The sequence below is a fragment of the Neopelma chrysocephalum genome, unplaced genomic scaffold (assembly GCF_003984885.1).
Source record: "Neopelma chrysocephalum unplaced genomic scaffold, ASM398488v2 Primary Assembly neopelma1_71, whole genome shotgun sequence".
Classification (NCBI taxonomy): domain Eukaryota; kingdom Metazoa; phylum Chordata; class Aves; order Passeriformes; family Pipridae; genus Neopelma; species Neopelma chrysocephalum.
In genome coordinates this window covers 14,350,673-14,355,603 of record NW_020897731.1, presented here as the reverse complement: position 1 = coordinate 14,355,603, position 4,931 = coordinate 14,350,673, and the positions used below count along the sequence as shown (strand labels likewise).

The following is a 4,931-nucleotide window of genomic DNA, read 5'->3' as shown; positions in this document are numbered from 1 at the left end:
TCTGGAATTGCGAAGATGCAGAAATGTAAGCTCCCCTCCCGAAACCAACAGTGTTGTCTTGGATTTAATTGAGTAAAAAAGAAAGTAGGATTTATCCTGTACTATTGTTTTATTTGTATAAGAGTGGTATAAGAAAGAGGCTTTCTTGCACATGTCAGTGGAAAGGGAGTTCCGGGGAGTTTCAGTGTGATCCAGAAGCATGTCCTGTGCTTAGTAGTGCTGTGTAGGTGGTGGGACAAGGGAGTTCCCTAGGTGTCCCCAAGAGATCTGCTGAGCCCTCCGGGTCATCCCTCTGGCCCCTGCATCCACCCCAGCCAGCACTCATTCCATGCACGTCCTTCCTGTGGTGGACACCTACTCCTGTGTCCTCTGCTGCCTGTAAGGAAACAAGCAAGAATGGAGGGTCATTAAAGACTCTGCACAACTCCAGAAACTGATCCATTTGACATTTGAGGGCCAGGGTTAAACCCAGAGATAGAGAAAACAGTTAACATCTCCTTAAAGCTTTAAAGGTAAGGTGACATTAGCCAGCTGAAGATCTGGTCAGCTATTATTTATGAATATTAATGACAGAAAAAAAAGATAGTTAAACTTTCAGCCATTGCTTTATAGTTTGAGTTCTGTCTGAGATTTAGGACCTCGGCCAAATCAGTGCTCTTGTGAAGTGGAGGCAGGAGCTTTTCCTGCATCTCTACTTATGCATTACAGGTCACAAAGCACTGCCATACCTGAGCAGTGGCAGATGTATGTGCATCAAAGGCAAGAGTATGAATGCTCAGTGAAATAGAGGGTTCGGCTGCACTTGGGTGTGTGGGTGGGGGCTGGGGGAAAGTAATTTTCATTCATTACTCAAAACACTTCCACAAATCACATAGGAAAAATGTGGAACTTTATTCTCAGGGTATAAGCCAGTCGCTATGTACTGCCTTTCCCTGATGTCCTGCACGTGCTGTACCTGCTGGCAGATGGGATAGGTGTGAGTTCCTGAGTATTTTTTCTCCTTCTCTGATGCTGATGACTGCTGTATTGAGTGACTCTGATTGGCAGAGGCAGTCCAAGGGTCAGAGCTCATTCTGTTTTCTTTTTGCCTGTGCAGAGCTGTTGGATGAGAACAGTTTAGACTGTGTTCAAAAGCCTGTAGAACAAACTTATCATCACTAAACAGGCTGATAGATAGACTTGCATATGCATATTTTTGCTACAGAAGTACCTGTTACTACACAGAGAGAAACAGCTTAAGTAAAACACCACCTAGAGCAATGAACTTTCTCTGGCACTACAATTTTTTATTGAGAAGAGGAATTAAAAAAAATGGTAATTCTACAGTGTTTGGGAGACTGGCTCAAACTTGCACAATACTAATGCAACGTCTGACCTATGTTCAGGCCAGGAAGTTTCTGACATGATATGGGTGCTCAAGCAGGGAAGAGAACACGGAAACACGACTCCAGCCCTTCTGGCTGAACACAAGGTGAGTCCTATGGCTGATGGTGCAAAAAGACTGAAGACCTCAGAAGGAGCACAGCGCGGAGGATTGGAAAGGGATGGATCACTGTGCCTCCAAAGGCAATCCAGCTTTGGTACTCTCTAGGAGTTTATCACAACATCTCCCTGTGCCTACATGAGGTCTGTATACAGCTGCACAACCCCAGGAAGGAGTCTGTATGTCACGATATACCATCAGACTGCAGAACTCAGCAGAGTTTGTATAGGAAAACTCTAACATGCTTTGCAGTCTTTCCTACCTATTGTTAGTTTTCCATTATTCTGCTTCTGGGTGTTCCTGAAAAATGATAAGAACTTCCTTACTTGTTGTGTTTCATCTCTTTTGCCTCAAAATGAAAAACAGCCAGATCCAAAACAAATCTAGTAAACAAACAAAAAAACCCCACCAACCAACCAACCAACCAAAAAAACCAACCCCCAAAAAACCCCCAAAACTTCAAAAACTAAGGTGATTTCAAATCTGTATCTGGTTTTGGCCAAACTGTGCACCCATTTTTAGATATTTTCCTTCCTGTCAGTTCCTACATTCTCTGCAAGAATAATAACATTTTCTTTGAGTCCCCTACCAGTCTCTGATCTGTACTTCTGTTTTGCTGCCTCTTGGCAACTGATTTGCTGCTATGCTTATGGCTTAAACTCCAAGTTTTTGCTCAGGACCTAGTAAAAAATTATGGCTTGCTTCTTTCCATTTAAGATCTGTAATACTTTTGTCATTTGGGTTGATGCTAGCATGAAGAGGGCTTTTTCTAAATCCCCTGAAAACTTTGTGGCTCTACTACCCTATTAACCATTGTTTATATTTTAAGGCAGGTAAAAGGTCAATTCTAAAAACCTCACTTGAACAGAGGCAAATAAGATCAATCAATAATTAACACTCTTCATGTCCACTAAGTCCAAATTCCTGCATATAGAACATTTCTCTTGGCATATCCTGCTTGTCAGCTCCATTTTCAACTCGACCTGCCAACAAGTGATAGCAACAAAACTATAGCAGGCATTCTGCAGATTTTTGTATCCGGGTGGGTACTAATTTTATAAAGAAAGGACATAACAGGAAAAACTCAAAGAAAGCAGGAGTTTCAGAGCAGGACTACTGGGGCAGGCCTCTGGATAATTACTTTTAATACAGATTATTGAAAAATAAGCTGTTCTGTGCTAAAGGAAAGGTATTTAGGGGCGTGAAAGAGGAGGCAAATAACTGCGTGTGAAGGACAAAGGACTGGAGGCTGGGGAGTCAAAGTGGATTTTTCCAAAGGAAAGGCACAGCCTGACAAGTTTTTCCCACACTGCTCCCCCATTAATGCCAGCCTGTTGTGAAAGAACCTCATTTTGTGTCTCCTCAGTGCTGGACCCTCCTGGAGGGAGAGGTGAGGCCCAGCCCGGTGGCTCTGTGGGTGGGTGCCCGCCAGGAGAGGCCCAGACTCCAAGCCCGTCCCTGCCCTGAGGGAGGGCGTGCTGCCCTCCTGGCCACGCCGCTCCTAATCTCTTGCTACGTTATGTTTTTAGCCTCTTTGTTTCTCTTGTCCTGCTGCCAGCCGGGCAGACAGTGCAGGCAGTCAAGGAGCAGCTGCCTGCCGGAGCTCGGAGGCTCACGTCACACAGGCAGGGCTGCCGGGGCAGAGCCAGCCAGCCAGCGAGGGGGTGAGGTTAGGTGAAACATTAGCCACGTCCTCTTGGCTTCCCTCCAGAGCCTTTCAAATATTTCTTTATGTGCTGCTGATGCTGGGCTTGTTTGGCATTTAAAAGGTATGCTCCAAGAGGATTTCACAACGAGCTACCATTTTACAGTTCAAAACAGATGCGAGCTTATCACCCGTGGAAATGTGTGTCTCCATGAAACCCTTCCTCTCCCCCTCCTCGAGGCTTGCAGCAGAGCCACTCCAGGAAGATCAATCATGAGGGCTGTGTAATGGGCTAAAAATAATGTGAGTTGTAAAACTCTGGAAACTGTTGGTCATTTTGGGATTTGAAGATTCACATGTCAGTCAATACCAATGACTCTTGAATCTGGACAACAGTAGGTAAGGGTCAAATGTTCTTCTAAGGTGATTAACATGACATGTAATCTCCTGCCTCCACGCCAGTTGCCAAAATGTGCCTCCTCAGTTTCCCAGATTGCAGGGAACAAGCAGATATTCATGACAGTTTGTCAGGCGCAGAATTTCACCATAGATTGAGAAAAACAGTGTTGGAAGGCAAAAGGAACTGTGCCTGTATCACTCCTGACAGATGCCAGTCTAACTAGTTCTTAAAGACTCGGATGGAGACTCCACCAGTGCTGCAGGCAACCTGTTCCAATGCATCCTTGTCCTTCCCATTGGAAAGCTTTTCTTTATGCAGATGGCCTATGTTCCTTATCTGCCTGTCCAGCCACATTTAGGTGGAGCGACATGTTGCAACACCACTGGTGACTTGCAGAGTGTCTGAAAGACAGTACTTCCTCTGGGTCAGGGTGGGGACGGTGAGAGGAATACTTCGATAAACCTGGAGTGCAAATTCAAATGGCTGAAATACATCTTCTGCCCAGGATGAACAACAGAGACATCAGAGAAATGAGCAAATGCAGGCATGAGCTTTCACAACTTTTGTAAGCATCGTAGGCTTATATCTTAATTTTGTACTGGGATTTGTAATGTCGTCAAGGGAGGCTAATGCACTGAGATGACTCTAATTTGTGTGCTATTCTTTAAAGAAACAGGATGTTTGAGTACTCAGGGATAAAATATTTTATGTTTAATCTGGACTGGCTTTTTGACAAATTTTGTTGGCTGGACTGTTATGCTAGTGCTGTGTTAACACTATAAAAATGGGCAGAGGATTTTTTTCTGTTTGTAAGGAATAGGTAATATTCTGAGCAAATTCCGGGCAATTAGCACTGCTTTTGAGCTCATTTTGCTTTTGCTTCTCCTGGCATACATCAGACAAAGAGTAGCTTGAGAAGAAAGACGTGCTTGCAATTTGACACACACACACACACACACACACACACACACACACACACACACACAGCTTGCCAAGAGAGGTCACTGCAGCATCCTGGGTGGATGCATTCACAAAGGCATGAAACAACACACTCAGAAGGCTAGTCAGAGGGGACCACTGCCTGCCACATAGGGTTTGGATCTTACACAAGACTCTAAACCCCAGAAGTGAAGAAAACTCTGCACTCTCCTAATCATGGGAATGGCCTTAATATAATGAGGTATTTTAAAAAAAGGCTATGTTTCTTATTTTTTTTTCTTGCATGCACAAGAGATAAAGGCAGACAGTGTGTGTTGCCAGTTCTTTTACATGGACAGAGAGTGATACTCTCTTCTGTAAGACCTCTCTCTGGTCTCCTGAGAGTAGGAAATTTCCAGCTAGCCCTCAGAGTCCTAATTTCTAATTAATTTATTCTACATCCTACCAGCCCACTTCTGCACTCT

The 4,931-nt window shown here is 44.3% G+C and overlaps 1 long non-coding RNA gene across 2 annotated transcripts in view; it reads left to right on the top strand.

Moving 5' to 3' along the window:
• The first annotated feature begins 1,118 nt into the window (after positions 1-1,118).
• The window catches only part of LOC113969252, a 14,180-nt gene continuing 10,367 nt past the window's right edge, over positions 1,119-4,931 (top strand). Inside the window, exons 1-2 of one of the 2 annotated variants that reach the window (XR_003534792.1) lie at positions 1,119-1,471; positions 3,305-3,527. This is a non-coding gene — a long non-coding RNA (uncharacterized LOC113969252). Of the gene's footprint in view, positions 1,472-2,303; positions 2,526-3,304; positions 3,528-4,931 lie in introns of those variants that run through there. The other variant, XR_003534791.1, reaches the window with a different exon arrangement.